This window comes from Peromyscus californicus, unplaced genomic scaffold (genome assembly GCF_007827085.1).
Source record: "Peromyscus californicus insignis strain IS unplaced genomic scaffold, ASM782708v3 Scaffold_10__1_contigs__length_136768540, whole genome shotgun sequence".
Taxonomy (NCBI): domain Eukaryota; kingdom Metazoa; phylum Chordata; class Mammalia; order Rodentia; family Cricetidae; genus Peromyscus; species Peromyscus californicus.
The window spans coordinates 57,483,674-57,498,458 of NW_026294391.1; the positions used below are offsets into that span (position 1 = coordinate 57,483,674).

Here is a 14,785-nt window from a genome sequence, read left to right on the forward strand (position 1 = left end):
ATGCACGGGCTCTGTAACATACATAGCATTCAAAGGTCCAAGAAGACGCCAATATTATCCACTAGACAGAGAGTCAAGAAAATGAGACCCAGTCTCAAGGGAAAACCCGACTGATGGAGGTCAGTCTTGAGATGGTGATACTCAAAGAGGGAGAGATCCATTGGTAATAAGGGTTTTGGTTTGTTTGTATTTAAGAAGAAGAAATCATAAGAAAGAAATAGAAAACATGAAACTGAACTAAATGGAAATTCTAGAAGTGAAAAGTGTAATATATAAAGTGATAAATGAACTGGATGGACTTCCTAGTATGAAGAAATAACAACGGGGTCTGGAACCTTGAAGGTAATAAAATGTCTATAATCTGAGCCCATCCTGGTGATACATGCCTGTAATCTCAACACTGGAGAGGCAGAGCCGGGACACTTGAGAGCAGGAGGCCATCCAGGGCTCCTGAGAGGGACTGAGGCCAAACAAAAGAAGGAGAAGAGATTGAAGAAAAATGGACGAAGCTCTGAAATCTGTAGGATGATATCCAAAGTCTGCTTTGTTTATTCTTGTTACTCCTAAATCCCACCACAGGTCCCCCGTCAACTCTCGAGTGCGTACACACACACACACACACACACACACACACACACACACACACACACACACACACGTTGACTAAATGAATGAACAGATGAGTGAATGGCAGCAAGTGATGGGGTTACCAGCGTTTCTGGGATAAAAGCTTGCACTCTAGAAGCCCCAACAAGCCTGTCTCAGCCACCAATCCCCAGGATGCCAACTCAAGAGAAAAGTAACTAGCAGACAGCAGAGAAGGGGGTATTACTGGGGTTCTGACATGAGATTCAAATTTCAATAGAAAGCAAAAGGTATGAATAACTAAGCAGGTCCCAGCCAGAACTGACCCATCATTGTCTGGGTGGCAGTGGTCTGAGCTGTGAAATGTCTTCCATGGTTCCTTAAAAGACATCCATGGTGATTTGAATGCACCGTCCTTGTCTGGATGCCTTCAGGATTTTCTCTTTATCTTCAGTTCTCAGCAATTTGGCTATAGTGCAAACAGAGGTAGTTTTCTTCCTATTATGTTTGAGCTTTGCAGAGCTGGAATTTGTAAATGGGTACTTTTTGCCAAGTTAGAGAAGTAGTCAATCAGCATTTTTCTTCCAATAGTGTGTTTTAACCCTTCACACTCTATCTGGTAGTTCTGTCACGTATGTTTTGTTTTTGTAAAGTTGGAGAATTATGTGCAGGGCCTTAAACATGATAAGTAAGTGCTCTCCTACCAAGACAGCCTTGTTTAGGGAGCGTCAGGCAGAGTGAGATTGTCTCAGAAAGAAAGAAGGAAGGAAGGAAGAGAAAGAGAGAGAGAAAGAAAGAAAGAAAGAAAGAAAGCAGGGAGGGAGGGAGGGAGGAGAAAGAGTGGAAGGAGTGGAGGGGGAGGGAGACAGAGAGCGAAAGATAGGCCCAGATGGTGAAGCACTTGTCTATCTCAGAATATACGATTTAATGGAGTTCACTAGTAACCGACAAGTAATTTCAGCATGATAAGGAAATCTGGAACAAGGTGGGAGAGTGTTAGGTCCAAGAGAAACTTGGGACAAACGGCTAACTGTGGTGCCTATTAGCATACCAAAGTGCATGCTGCCCTCCAGGCTCACTCAGTAACCTGTGGCTCTTCTCAGCTCTTCTCACCCCACCCCTACCCTAAACTTCTCCAGCTCACAGCCCCCCGCCCCCCCCCCCCCCCCCCCCCCCCCCCCCCCCCCCGCTTCTCAGGCCCATATAAGCCTGTCATTTCGGCCATGCGCTCTTTTGTCTTCCTTTCTTGGCCCTAGCCCCCCTCTCTTAGTCTCCTTTGCCCACACTCTCTTTGTCTTCCTCTCCGGCTCTTCCCCCAAACCCCCCCTCCCCAGCGCCATGGCCTGGTCCAGTCCGCTGACCCTGTTCAATGTACCACTTTCTGTCCCTGCCCTGGACTCTTCCAGAGGCCTCTGGCTGTCCTCTCCCTCATACCTACAATAAAAACCTGCCCCTCAACCGTACCTTGGAGTGGTCATGTCCTCAAGTTATAGGGAGAGTAAGGTATAGAAAAGAGGATCACTCAGTTGTTGGAACGGGAAACCGGAGGTGAGAAGCTTTATATCTCGAATGGACAAGTGTTGGACAGCTGCAATCAGTTCCCATGGAGACTGCCTTTTATAACAGATTTGTTCTGGGAAATAGCAGAATTTGTTTTGTTTTGTTTTGTTTTCAAAACTCCTCCGCTTCAGCAAGATGTGAAAGAAAGAAAAGGCTATGGAAGCTCATTTGATTCCAGATATGATGAGGGAAGAAGGCCAGCAGGAGACTCCCCAGGAAGAATAGGTTGGCTCAATCATCTTCATGGCCTCAACCTTCCTCCAAAGGCTGGTGGGTGAGGAAGGCGAAAGTCTGCTCAAAGCAGTGGACAGACACGCACATGCGCACATGCGTAGAAGGAAAGCATCAAGAGGTGAAGAGCCGCTCAGCGGGACAAGATGAAGGTGTATGTCTGAACAAGTATTGCTCTGTGTCGTCTCTGATGAATGAGGTTATGCTGGGAATTCCAGCTGCAGGATCTGGCCTGACTGGCAGGCACTTCAATAAATGTATGTATTTGTCTCCTTATCTCCCCCCCCCCCCCCGAAGCTGAGGACCGAAACCAGGGTCTTGCGCTTGCTAGGCAAGCGCTCTACCACTGAACTAAATCTGCAACTCCATCCTTATCTTTTGTGTATAGTTTGTAAACTATTTGTATAAACTGTTTACTAAAGTGTTGTTATAGTTTTAATAAATACTTTTAGGTTGCAAACCTTGATTTGTTTTCTTTATTTGATTAAATCCAAAATGTTTGAGTTGGAAGAAATAAGGGTCACATATTCAGTCCTGGGGGAAAAAAAGAAAGAAAGAGAGAGAGAGAGAGAGAGAGAGAGAGAGAGAGAGAGAGAGAGAGAGAGAGAGAGAGAGAGAGGAGGGAAGGAAGGAAGGAAGGAAGAAAGAAAGAAAGAAAGAGAGAGAGAAAGAAAGAAAGAAAGGAAGGAAGAAAAGAGGATCCAACTCAAACTTAGGAAAATCTAGAAGGCTTCCTGGAAGAAGTGGCAGCTAAACTTAGATGTGAAGGATGAGTAACAAAAAGCTGAAGATGGGGCTGGAGAGATGGCTCAGAGGTTAAGAGCACTGCTTGTTCTTCCAAAGGTCCTGAATTCAATTCCCAGCAACCACATGGTGGCTTACAACCATCTGTAATGAGATCTGGTGCCCTCTTCTGGCCTGCAGGGATATGTGCAGGCAGAACACTGTATACATAATAAATAAATAAATCTTAAAAAAAAAAAAAAGCTGAAGACAGAGAAATGACTAGGGGCATCTGTTTGTTCCAGACACAGGGAACAGCAGATAAAGACTTCTAAGCGCAAGACAGATTCTTTTTATACAAGGTCTTACTGTGTTGCTCAGATTAACTTCAAACTTCTGGGTTTAAGAGACCCTCTTGCCTCAGCCTCCCAAGTACCTGGAAATAGAGGCACACATCATAAAACCTAGTAAGAATTTTTTTTTTATCTGATGATATCTTTATTTTGTTTATTTTTGTTTGGGGCTTTTTTTGTTTTGTTTTGTTTTTTGTTTTTCAGAACAGGGTTTCTTTGTGTAACACTCCTGGCTGTCTTGGAACTCACTCTGTAGACTAGGCTGGCCTAAACTCAGAGATCTGCCTGCCTCTGCCTCCTGAGTGCTGGGATTGAAGGCATGCAGCACCACTGCCCACCCGGTCTGTTTTTGGTCTTTGGGGACAGGATTTCACTATGTAGTTCTGGATGACCTTGTACTCATGCCAATCCTCTTGCCTCAGCTTTCCAAGAACTGGCACTACCAGCATGGACCACCATGTCTGACCTGTATTTTCTCATTAGTATATTTTACAGCCCTTGGCATATAACAGATACTCTATTATTGGGTAAATGAAAGAATGTCTGATTCCAAAGTACTTTTTCTGTTTCTACTACATCAGGCTACCATCATGGAAAGGAAGTGCTCTGCTACCAAGCAAGTGCTCTACTGGTACATCATGGAGAGGAAGGGCCTGACTCTGCTACAAAGTCCGTTATCGCTGTACTTCCTTAACTTACAGAGAGGAGTCGGAGATGCAGCTGCGCGGTAGTGTTTGCTTACCATGCGCAAGGACCCTGGTCCAAATCCTCAGAACCAAAAATAAAATTACTGAAAAAACCTACGAGTCACTGAAAAACTGAAGATATTTTCCACAGGTTCTCACTCTGTAATTACTCTGGCCTCAAACTCATGGCCTTGGTGTCTCAAGTGGGGAACTTGCAGGGGGACGATCTACAGGTGCTTCATATCAAACGTTGCTATTTAATGCTTTATGAACTCTTCTATTTCTTGGTTTTTGTTTTTTTGTTGTTGTTGTTGTTGTTGTTTGAAGACAGGGTTTCTCTGTGTAGCCCTGGCTGTCCTGGAACTCACTCTGTAGACCAGGCTGGCCTCAAACTCAGAGATCCGCCTGCCTCTGCCTCCCAAATGCCCAGATTAAAGGTGTGCAACACCACTGCCAACACCACCACCACCCGACACAAATTCTTATTCTAGGGCTGGCAAGATGGTTCAGCAGGTAAAGGTGTTTGCCACCAAACCTGGTGACCTGAAGGGAAGAACTGACTCCCATGAGTTCTGACCTCCACATGTGGTACACACACACACACACACACACACACACACACACACACACACACACACACACGTAAATGAATGTAAATAAAGAAGCTTCAAATCTCATTTTAATACTTACTTCAAGTCCGATACCTAACAACAAAGAACTGATGAAACATCCAGCTGACAGAACGTATTATATACTATACAGGTATTAAATTTATATTTATGAAAACCAGCTTATCAGTAAATGGAAAAGATAAGAACACAAAATTGTATGTATAATGTGATTACAACAGTCATTCAAAATCCATACAGAATGAAAAACTAATCCCGGAAAAAAATACAAAAATGCAGGGCTGGAGAGATGGCTCAGCAGTTAAGTGTACTTACTGACTGCTTTTCCAGAGGACCCAGGTTCAATTCCCAGCACCCACATGGCAACCTACAACTGTCTGTAACTCTAAGACCTGACACCCTCACACAAACATACATGCAGGCAAAACATCAATGCAAATAAAAATAAAGAAATATTTTAAAAAATACAAAAATACTGTCTGTGGAGCTGAAGAGACGGCTCAGGGGTTAAGAGCGTGCACTGCTATTGCAGAGGACCTGGATTTGAGTCTCAGTACCCATGTCAGAGAACTCGTAACTGCCTGTAAGTCCAACTCCAGCTAGACCGGACACTTCTGGCCTCCAAGGACACTTACAATCACATGCATATACCCAGACCACATATATATAATTACAAATAATTTTTAAAATACTGACTGTAGTTTTCAACGGGTAGTATGAGTATGAATTTTATGTACATTATACTTTTTTTTCTTGTTTTTTTGAGACAGGGTTTCTCTGGTAGCTTTGTGCCTTTCCTGGATCTCACTCTGTAGACCAGGCTGGCCTTGAACTCACAAAGATCCACCTACCTCTGCCCCCTGAGTGCTGGGATTAAAGGCGTGCGCCACCACCGCCCGGCCACATTATAATTTTTTCTTTAGTCAAGATGTACTCTTTGTTCAGTAGAGAAAGGGACTTTGATTTTTAAAAGTTTAAAACATAAAGTAGGAGGGCCCTGGTACACCAAACCACTATCACAAGTTAAGTGGTGCTGTGTTTATGCCTTTCTCTTTAACTTACATCTGTTTTAAAATTTATTTATTCTTATTTTTTATGTGCATTGGTGTTCTGCCATGGGTGTCTGGTCCCCCTGGAACTGGAGCTACAGACAGTTGTGAGCTGCCATGTGAGTGTTGGGAATTGAACCTGGGAACTACTGAGCCATCTCTTCAGCCCCCTTAACTTATATCTTAATGGCCTGGTACCACTTACAGGTTAAGTGAGTGCAGGATTTTATTGAAGGATGCTGTAAAGCTGGTCCCAGAGGGGGGGAAAAAAAGAACGGGGATCAGCAGTGGAAAGTGCCAAAGCAGAGGGAGAAAGGGACTAAGGAGAGATCAGAGAAGGTAAACATGAAAGAACAGGAAATGGGGGTGGGTTGGAAAGAGAAGAGGATAGGTACACTTTCATAGATCAATGCCCATATGAGAGGTGCTAGTAATGGATGATGTTTATTACAGGTATAGCCAGCAAGTTTCATGTATTTTATTGTCTGTGTTAAGACTATATGTATCTACGTCTTTAAGCCTCTCCCTATTCCTCCCAGGAGCAGGCTGTGTATTTCTTCAGCCCGCGTGAGCTGTCATATCTGCCTGATACTACCAGCAAAGACCAACTGGACACTAGATCTGGACATTCCTGAGCCCACTCTGGGAGCAAATTGCATAACCACATGCCTGTGCGTGTGAGCTATAGCTTTTGCAGGTTATATGGAAGAGCCCGGAAACTTCTGGTGATAAAGGAGATCTAGATGGGGACTCAGGGAGCCCCAGAGGCATTTACAGAAAACAAGAAAAGTACGTCCGTGCTCTCTGGATCTAAACCCCGTTTATGACACACAACCAAACTAGCTGAACAATGCTGACTCTCAGCCAAGACCATTTCTGTAAGATGTTTATACTTTTCTGTTGACTTTGGGACATACTCTGTCATCCTCAAAACTTTTAGTGAGCTAATGGAATAACTGCTGAGGGTTGGTTGAGTAAATGTCAAGTGAAGGTGTTGGGGTGAATTTCTGCACAGAGTATACTTATTTCCCAGAAGGACAGATGTTCCAGGAACCTTGTCTTTTCCATAGATAACACATCTTTTGACCCATAGAGAAGTCAGGAAAATAGAGACAATCCTAAAAATCCAGCACGTACAAGGACAAGACAAGATCTTAGTGTCATTGCCCTGACCTTTAGAAGGTATTGCAATTGTCTCAGAGTTCTGATGACTCAACTTATAAAAGAATTTTACCTTTACCATCCAGCAAGATAGCTACAGGTGGCCTAATTTAGATTTTTAAAATCGGCAGCCAGGTGTGTTGACACCTGCCTGTAATCCTGGTACTGAGATCCGGGTAGGGGGATCAGAAGTTTGAAGTCACCCTCAGCCATGTGGTGAGCTTGAGGCTAGCCTGGGCTACAGAAGATCCTGTATCACAGAAGAAAGCCTGCAGCCTCTCAGTTGCACTGACCACATTTTAAGTATTCACTGGTGATATGTGCTCGCTTGGCTAGCTTCTTGGGACTCTACAGATATGGAGCATTTCCGTCTTCACAGACACTTCCCCTGAAAAGCACTGTGAATCTAGACGTTCAAAATCATCATCTCAGGACCAAGTCTCTGCATCTACATGAAGAGGGCTTTCATTTTTCTCACTTATCTCTTTGCCCTGGTGTGTGCAGAGTGGCAAGGAGGCAAGCCAGGCAACTTGACAGATGAGCCCTCTTGCCATAATGGAAAAAGTAAGAATTCATTTGGGAGTGGCTAAATAATATACAGCATGTTCACTAAATGGAATATAACCAAGGTTAAAGGGAACAAACTAGATGCATCAATAAAGATAGACTTCAAAAGTATCTGTATGGGAGGGGAACAAGTTGCTAAATGTAATCATTGTTGCAAAGAAAAACACAAAATAGCTATAGTGTGAACGTGTTGGAAACGTATTGCCCAAAAGGATAGTTTTCAAAGATGAGACCTTTGGGAAGCAAACAGGTTGGGAGGCCTCTGCCTTCACCAATGGACTAAAGCCATTGTCATGACAGTCTCTTTGACATTATGGGAGTGGCGACCTTACAAAGGCTGAGTGCCTTCCCTGTCCCTCCTGAGTGCCCTCTTGCCTTGTGACCCCTTCTGCCGCCTTATGGTACAACACAAAGGCCCTCTCCAGTCTTTGATCTTGGATGTTTTAGCCTTCAGAACGGTAAGGCAAGAAAAAAAAAAAAAAACTTCCACTATTTAGAAATTACTGAAACTGTGATGTTCTGATCCAAGCGGTAGAGAATGTACTGAGACAACATTACCACATGTCTCCCTGTGTAAGAGTAGATGTAGAAGGGCTCAACACTTGTCCCGCATGCATGAGGTTCTAGAAGTACATTGACAGTGCTCTAAAAATAAAAGCAGGTAAACTTGTGACAGGAGTTACTTCAGGGAGGAGGGGATGGAAAGGTCTGTGTGCTCCAGGGCCAAAGGGGCTTTTAGTTTTCTTCTGTAACGATCACATTCGTGCATACTTGTGTGATTACAATGATCAAAACGGGACACAAATTGGTGTGAGCAGAAATATGTAAAAGTATAATGAGAAAAACAAGGGAAGCTCGCTAACCTTGTGTTAAAATGCAGGATTGTAGTTAGATTCTTCATTTTCATTACTTAAAAAGAAAAAAAAAACCCTTTGCACTTTGCACTGTAATGTTTACATAATGAAAACATTTAAAGAAGGAAGTCAACCTGGCTTTATGCTACTAATATAGCTATCTTACTGTATAAGAGGTACGGTTCTGTTCATCTTTAATTATTATTACTGTTGGGGGATGCACAGAGACCCAGAGAACAACTCTGTGAAGGACTTCTCTCCTTCCACCTTTCCGTTGGTTCTGGGGATTGAACTGCAAGAGCTTTAACTGTTGAACCATCTCACTGGCCTTACGTACAGTTGTTAAAGAAGAGATCGGTTCTGGCACTCGGTTGGTGCTAGAAATAACAACTCCACATCATTCAAGTAAAACAATTTGTATCGTCCTTGGTGACAGGCTCCAAAATTCAATTGGTCGATAGAAAACCCACACTGTAGCTAATCCATACTGGCAGGCACAGTGGAACACTACGGCTCCTAAAACCAGAGCTTCCATTGGAACATTTTGAGACTTCCCTTTTAGACACAGACCATGTGACTGATTACGGGCTTTGCAAACAGTTCAGATAAAAAAATAAAATCTCTCCTTTGTGGCGTGAAACTCAGTTTCAAAAGCTACTCCCTAAAAAAAAAAAAAAAAAAAAAAAAAAAAAAAAAAAATCTGGCTTTACCTGCACCCTACCTCCATGGGGACATGAGGCAAACTTCCATGCAGGCAACAACACTAAGTGGGGCTTCTCAACTTTCAAGCCAGAATGGTAACCCTGTCACCAGACCACCTGTTCATCTGACTTCCAAAGCATATGGATCCTGACTCAGTCAACAACGGAGAGCACCACTGCGTCTGGCCTTCAACTGAGAATAAATGGAAGTTGGCTTCTGAAGAGTCCCGTCAAATGCCTGCCTCCGAGAAGAGATATTTATGGAATATATTGTAAGGGACATTCTATCCATCCACTCCTTTAGGTGGCATTTTAAGTTGTGTCCTCAGATCAAGTTAGAGCACCAGAAGGTTACATGCCTGAACCATCTGAGCTTAGTCCCAGCAGAAGTGTTTTAATGTCCTGCCCTGGCTTTCAACCAGGGTAGTTATGAGAAAGTAATATGGAAATCTCTTCTGTGCGTTAGTAAACTGCTACTAAGGACATTGTCCCCTATGTTAATCCCACAAGAGATATTTCTTATAGAATTTAGTGCCAGCAATGGACCATTATGTAGCTGTTAGGAATTATAATTATGGAAGACTAAACGTGAAAACCTGTTTATGATGTATTCATAGAAAAAAGCAGGACACAAACTGGTATATAGACTCTAATTGCAGCCATGTAAAATTATACGTGCCTGTGGACAAAGACTGAAAGCTGATAGGCAAAGACAAAATTATATGAGGGCGATGGGATTGTAAGTATTTTTGTTTTCTAAAAACAATTTTGTTTGCTCTAGCTCGTCTTTTCCAATTGGGGAAAAAAAGACACTGGTGACAGAAAACTCCCCCCCCCCCCCCCCCCCCCCCCCCCCCGCCACTTGCCCTCTCTCTCCCTCTCCCTCTCCCTCTCCCCATCGGTTAAGGAATGCTTATCTTCTTTCTTCCTGACAAGACTTGTGCAGTTTGCTGCATACCTCCTTCCCTTAACCACCCCAGAAAGTGAATTTCGTGTTCACTCATCACACACTGGGTTCCTGCTCCTATGCCTCGGATTTCTAAGTAAGGACTGTGTACTCTTCTTCGAATCCCTGGAACATTTTGCCTCTACAAAGAGGCAGAATTCAAAGCAGTTCCCCCAGTTTAAAAGCTACACACAGAAGTCAGTGAGACCCTTTGTTTGTTTGATTGATTGTTTAGTTTTTTTTCTTTTTTGAGACAGGGCTTCTCTTTGTAGCCCTGGCTGTCCTGAAACTCTCTATGTAGTCCAGGCTGGCCTCCAACTCACAGAGATCCGTGCCTAAAATCAATTATTTTTTAATAAAAAAAAATTCTGAGCTGGGTGTGGTGGTGCATGCCTTTAATCTGAGCACTCCGGAGGCAGAGACAGGTGGGTCTCTGTGAGTTCGAGGTCAGCCTGGTCTACAGAGAGAGTTCCAAGACAGCCAGTGCTGTTACACAGAGAAACCCTGTCGCAAAGGAAAAACCTTTTTTCTGCCTATCATTTCCAATGTATCTTTTTTTTTTTTTTTTTTTTTTTTTTGGTTTTTTTTTTTTTTTTTTTGGTTTTTCGAGACAGGGTTTCTCTGTGTAGCTTTGCGCCTTTCCTGGAACTGACTTGGTAGCCCAGGCTGGCCTCGAACTCACAGAGATCCACCTGGCTCTGCCTCCCGAGTGCTGGGATTAAAGGCGTGCGCCACCACCGCCCGGCTCATTTCCAATGTATCTTAACCAAAGTTATGAACATACGACAGTAAACTAGTATCCTATCATATCCAGGTCTTTTCCTGTAAGTTTAAAGTATGAGCATGTGTTCATGTTCTGTGAACTCTTCCTGTCATTTTTTTCTGTGCTACACATAAAATCCATAGGCCTCACACATGTTAAGCAAGCACTCTCCAGCTAAGCTATGGAACTCAGTTTTTCTTTTTCCTATTTTTTTTTGTGTGTGTGCTCACAACTACCTCCAGTTTTAAATAGAAGGAAAAATAAACAAATGGAAAAAAACCAAAACAGCTAGCGTTGTGGCTCCTACCTGTAATCATAGCACTTGGGAGGTGGAGGCAGGAGATCACCAGTTTAAGGTCTTCCTCAGCTACCTACTGAGTTGCAGGCCAGCTTGAGTCATATGAGAACTTGTCTCAAAAAGAAAAGAAAAACCCCACCTGGGGCTAGAGAGATGGCTCAACCATTAAGAGCACTTGCTGCTGTTGTAAAAGACCCAGGTCCCATTCCCAGCACCCACATGGAGGTTCACAACCTCTCATAACTCCCGTCCCTTTCCTTACTCGATAGGCACCAAGCACACATACATATGTACAGGCAAAACACTCACACATAAAATTAATAGATGAAATTTTTTAACAAAAGGAAAAGGAAACAGAAGGAAGGAAGGAAAAAAGGAAAGCAGGAAGAAAATAGTAATAGCGTTTAGCTTATTTAGTTGCATATCTTAAGTTAGATAATTTGTAATGCACTTAGCAAAGGCTCAATACTTAATATAATCCAGTAAATATTACTTATCAATATTAGTGTAACTTGCATTATGTTTTTTGTTTGTTTTTTTTGTTTTTGTTTTTGTTTTTGAGACAGGCTTTCTCTGTGTAGTTTTTGGTGCCTGTCCTGAATTTCGCTCTGTAGAGCAGGCTGGCCTCGAACTCACAGAGATCCACCTGGCTCTGCCTCCCGAGTGCTGGGATTGAAGGCGTGTGAAACTGCCACCCGGTGTAACTTGTATTATTTCTGAACTGACTCTTAACATGATAAGGATAACAACTTTCCCTGTGATTACTAGCAAAATCCTTTAGAAATTCAAGTGAGGTTTTCAGAGCTGAATAGGGTAACAGAGAAGTAGAGAAATGTCTGTCTTCATTCACATTAATACAGCCAGTTTGGCAGCAGGCCTAGGGGTGGCACCCAAGTAGAAGAGTGGGCAGTGGCAGCAGTGACAGAGGCAAGACAGCCAAAGCCCTGTGACCTTCAAGAGAAAGAGAGGAAAAGTAACAAATGAGATCAGTTTGAGAGCACAGATTACAAGACAAAAGCCTTGGACTCCCAAGTCCTGCTGCGTCTGCTCATCACTCACCACAGCCTCCTGTTGGTCCTCTCTCCTCCCCTCCACCTCCTCCATTTTCCACTGCCACCTTGCTGACTCTCCATGACTATGTTTGTGTTTGTTTTTGTTGTGTTTGGCTGGTTGGGTTTTGCTTGCTTGGTTGGTTTGGTTTGGTTCTGTGTTTGAGGCAGAGTCTCCCTGTGTAGCTCTGGTGGGTCTGGAGCTAGCTATGTAGACCAGCTTAGCCTTGAACTTGCAGTAAGTGATCTTTTTTGCTTCGGCCTCACAAGCACTGAGGTTGCAGACATGTCGGCTTGACTAACATTTCTTCTAACACTCCCACAGCAATAAGTTACCCTGACCTTCGTAGTCTCAAAGTCATGTTTTTTTTTTTCTTTATCATTCCACCAATCCTTTTACTCATCCTCCTCAAACATCTGGCTCTACAGCATATTCACATGTTACACACACAGACACACACACACACACAATGTTTAAAAAAACACCTGATTTTCTTTTCGCTGGGCATTGGTGGTACATGCCTCTGATCCCAGCACTTGGGAGTCAGAGCAGAAGGATCTCTGTGAGTTCAAGTCTGGCCTGGTCTACAGAGCAAGTTCCAAGACAGCAAAGGTTATACGCAGAAAAACCCTGTCTCAGAAAAAAAAAAGAAAAGAAAAGAAAAAGAAAGAAAGAAAGAAAAAAAAACCTATTTTATTTTATTTTTTTAGTTAACTGTATAAGTGCTGAAAAAAATGGCCTATTATACTAGGACTTGAGAGGTGGAAGCAGGATGATCAGCAGTTCAAGGCCAGCCTGGGTTTGTTACACAAGATTCTGTTTCCAAAAAGCAAAAGAGGAAGTAGCGGGAGAAAAATATATACAGCAATAATTCAAGAGGTAAATAAATTAGAGTCTCTCTAATCTTGCTCTCTAGCAGAAAAATTGCAATATGACCAGGCCAAGAAACAGGTATGTATTTAAAAGTTGTTAACTATCTAAGTGTAACATGTAACTCTTGATCCTATTCATCCATTCATTCATTTGGCCAACATTAACTGTGACCCAGAGCTGAGATCACAAGACTTGTTTCTGCCCCCAGGGGCTCACAGTTTATTATAAGACACAGACCAGCACACAAACATGCCCTGCAGCTATATATCATGAGCTTGCCAGAGCTGCTTTAAGGCACGAAGTCAACAACCAGCTGCACCAGAGGAAAACGGGAAACAATGGATGGGATTTTCCCCAAACGGAGACTTGAGGGAGGGAGGATGACAGATCAACCGCTTGATCTCTGAGACCACCAGCATTTTCATCTGTAAAATGGGTATAAGAGCAGTATCTACCTTGCAGGGTTGTGTGAGCAGTGAGCTAACGTGTGTGGTGGTTTGAATATGAATGCCCCCCCCCATAAGCTCATATATTTGAATGCTTAGTCACCAAGGAATTGCACTATTGGAAACTGTTTCATTAGAAGGTGTGTCACTGTTCAAGGAAGTGTGTCACTGAGGATGTCACTTTGAGCCCAAGCTATGCCCAGTGTCACACACTTTCCTCTCTCTAGATCTGCAGACCAGGATGCAGCTTTCAGTTACTGTTCCAGAACTACAAGTGCCACCATGGTTCCCGCCACGATAATAATGGACTCCTCTGAAACTGTAAGTAAGCCTCCAATTTTCGTAAGAGTTGCCTTGGTCATGGTGTCTCTTCACAACAATAGAACAGTGACTAAGACAATTGGTAAAGTGATTAGAACAGTGACTGGTACATATTTTAGCTGTTAATTACCAGGTGTTTCTTAGAAAGGTAATCTTGTTGGTAACAGAAAACAAACTGTGGTGGAGGTAGTGGGGGTGATGAATGAAAGGAGGTCCAGTTAAGATGATAATGCCATTAAAATGCAGAGATTGTTGTTTGGGGGTTTGTTTGTTTGTTCAAGAGCTCAGGCTGTCCTGGAACTCACTATGTAGACCAGGCTGCCCTCTAACTCACAGTGATCTGTCCTCCTGAGTGCTGCAATTCAAGGCGAGCACCACCATGCCAAGGCCCTTAAACGCAGTCATAATGTCTCCATTTGGAATCTGGAAGCAGCAAGTTACAGAAATGGAAAGGTGACCGGCAAGTGTGCTTAGGAAGGTTATGTAGACCCGGAACAGCTGCTAACCAAGCTCAGAGGTTAAGAGTAGCTAGAGGGTAGGAGTGTGAGTGAGTGCAGGAAGAGATTGCTGAAAAAGTTCAGTTGGGGATCTGTTGAATGAGAAGCTGTTGAAGATCGGGAAAAGGAGAATATCAATATTTCTGAGGAGGCCGACGGAGGAAACTGGCTAGAGATGTGTGTCTGTGTACTGCACATGAAGAGTACCACCACCAGTTAACACCATTTGTCATGTTATACAAGTTCCCCACTCAACTCCCTAGAGTGAATGTATCTTATTTTCTAACCAGTTCCCTACTTGTTGATACTCTCCCTGCTTTTTATAGGGAAAATACTTTTCATTTTGCTTTCTTAACTGAAAACGGGAAAGTCTAGCGTCTCTCAAAACCGTCACTTGGGCGACCCCGAAACTCGAGGGAGCGGGTGGTAAGGGGAGGAATGAGGAAAATTATTTTTAAGAAAAGAAAAAGAGTCCGGGACGACCTCTAATCA

The 14,785-nt window shown here is 43.2% G+C and overlaps 1 pseudogene; it reads left to right on the top strand.

The window, feature by feature from the left end:
- Window positions 1-1,266: 1,266 nt before the first annotated feature.
- On the top strand, window positions 1,267-2,480 carry LOC128116759 (selenoprotein K-like; annotated as a pseudogene).
- Window positions 2,481-14,785: the final 12,305 nt, after the last annotated feature.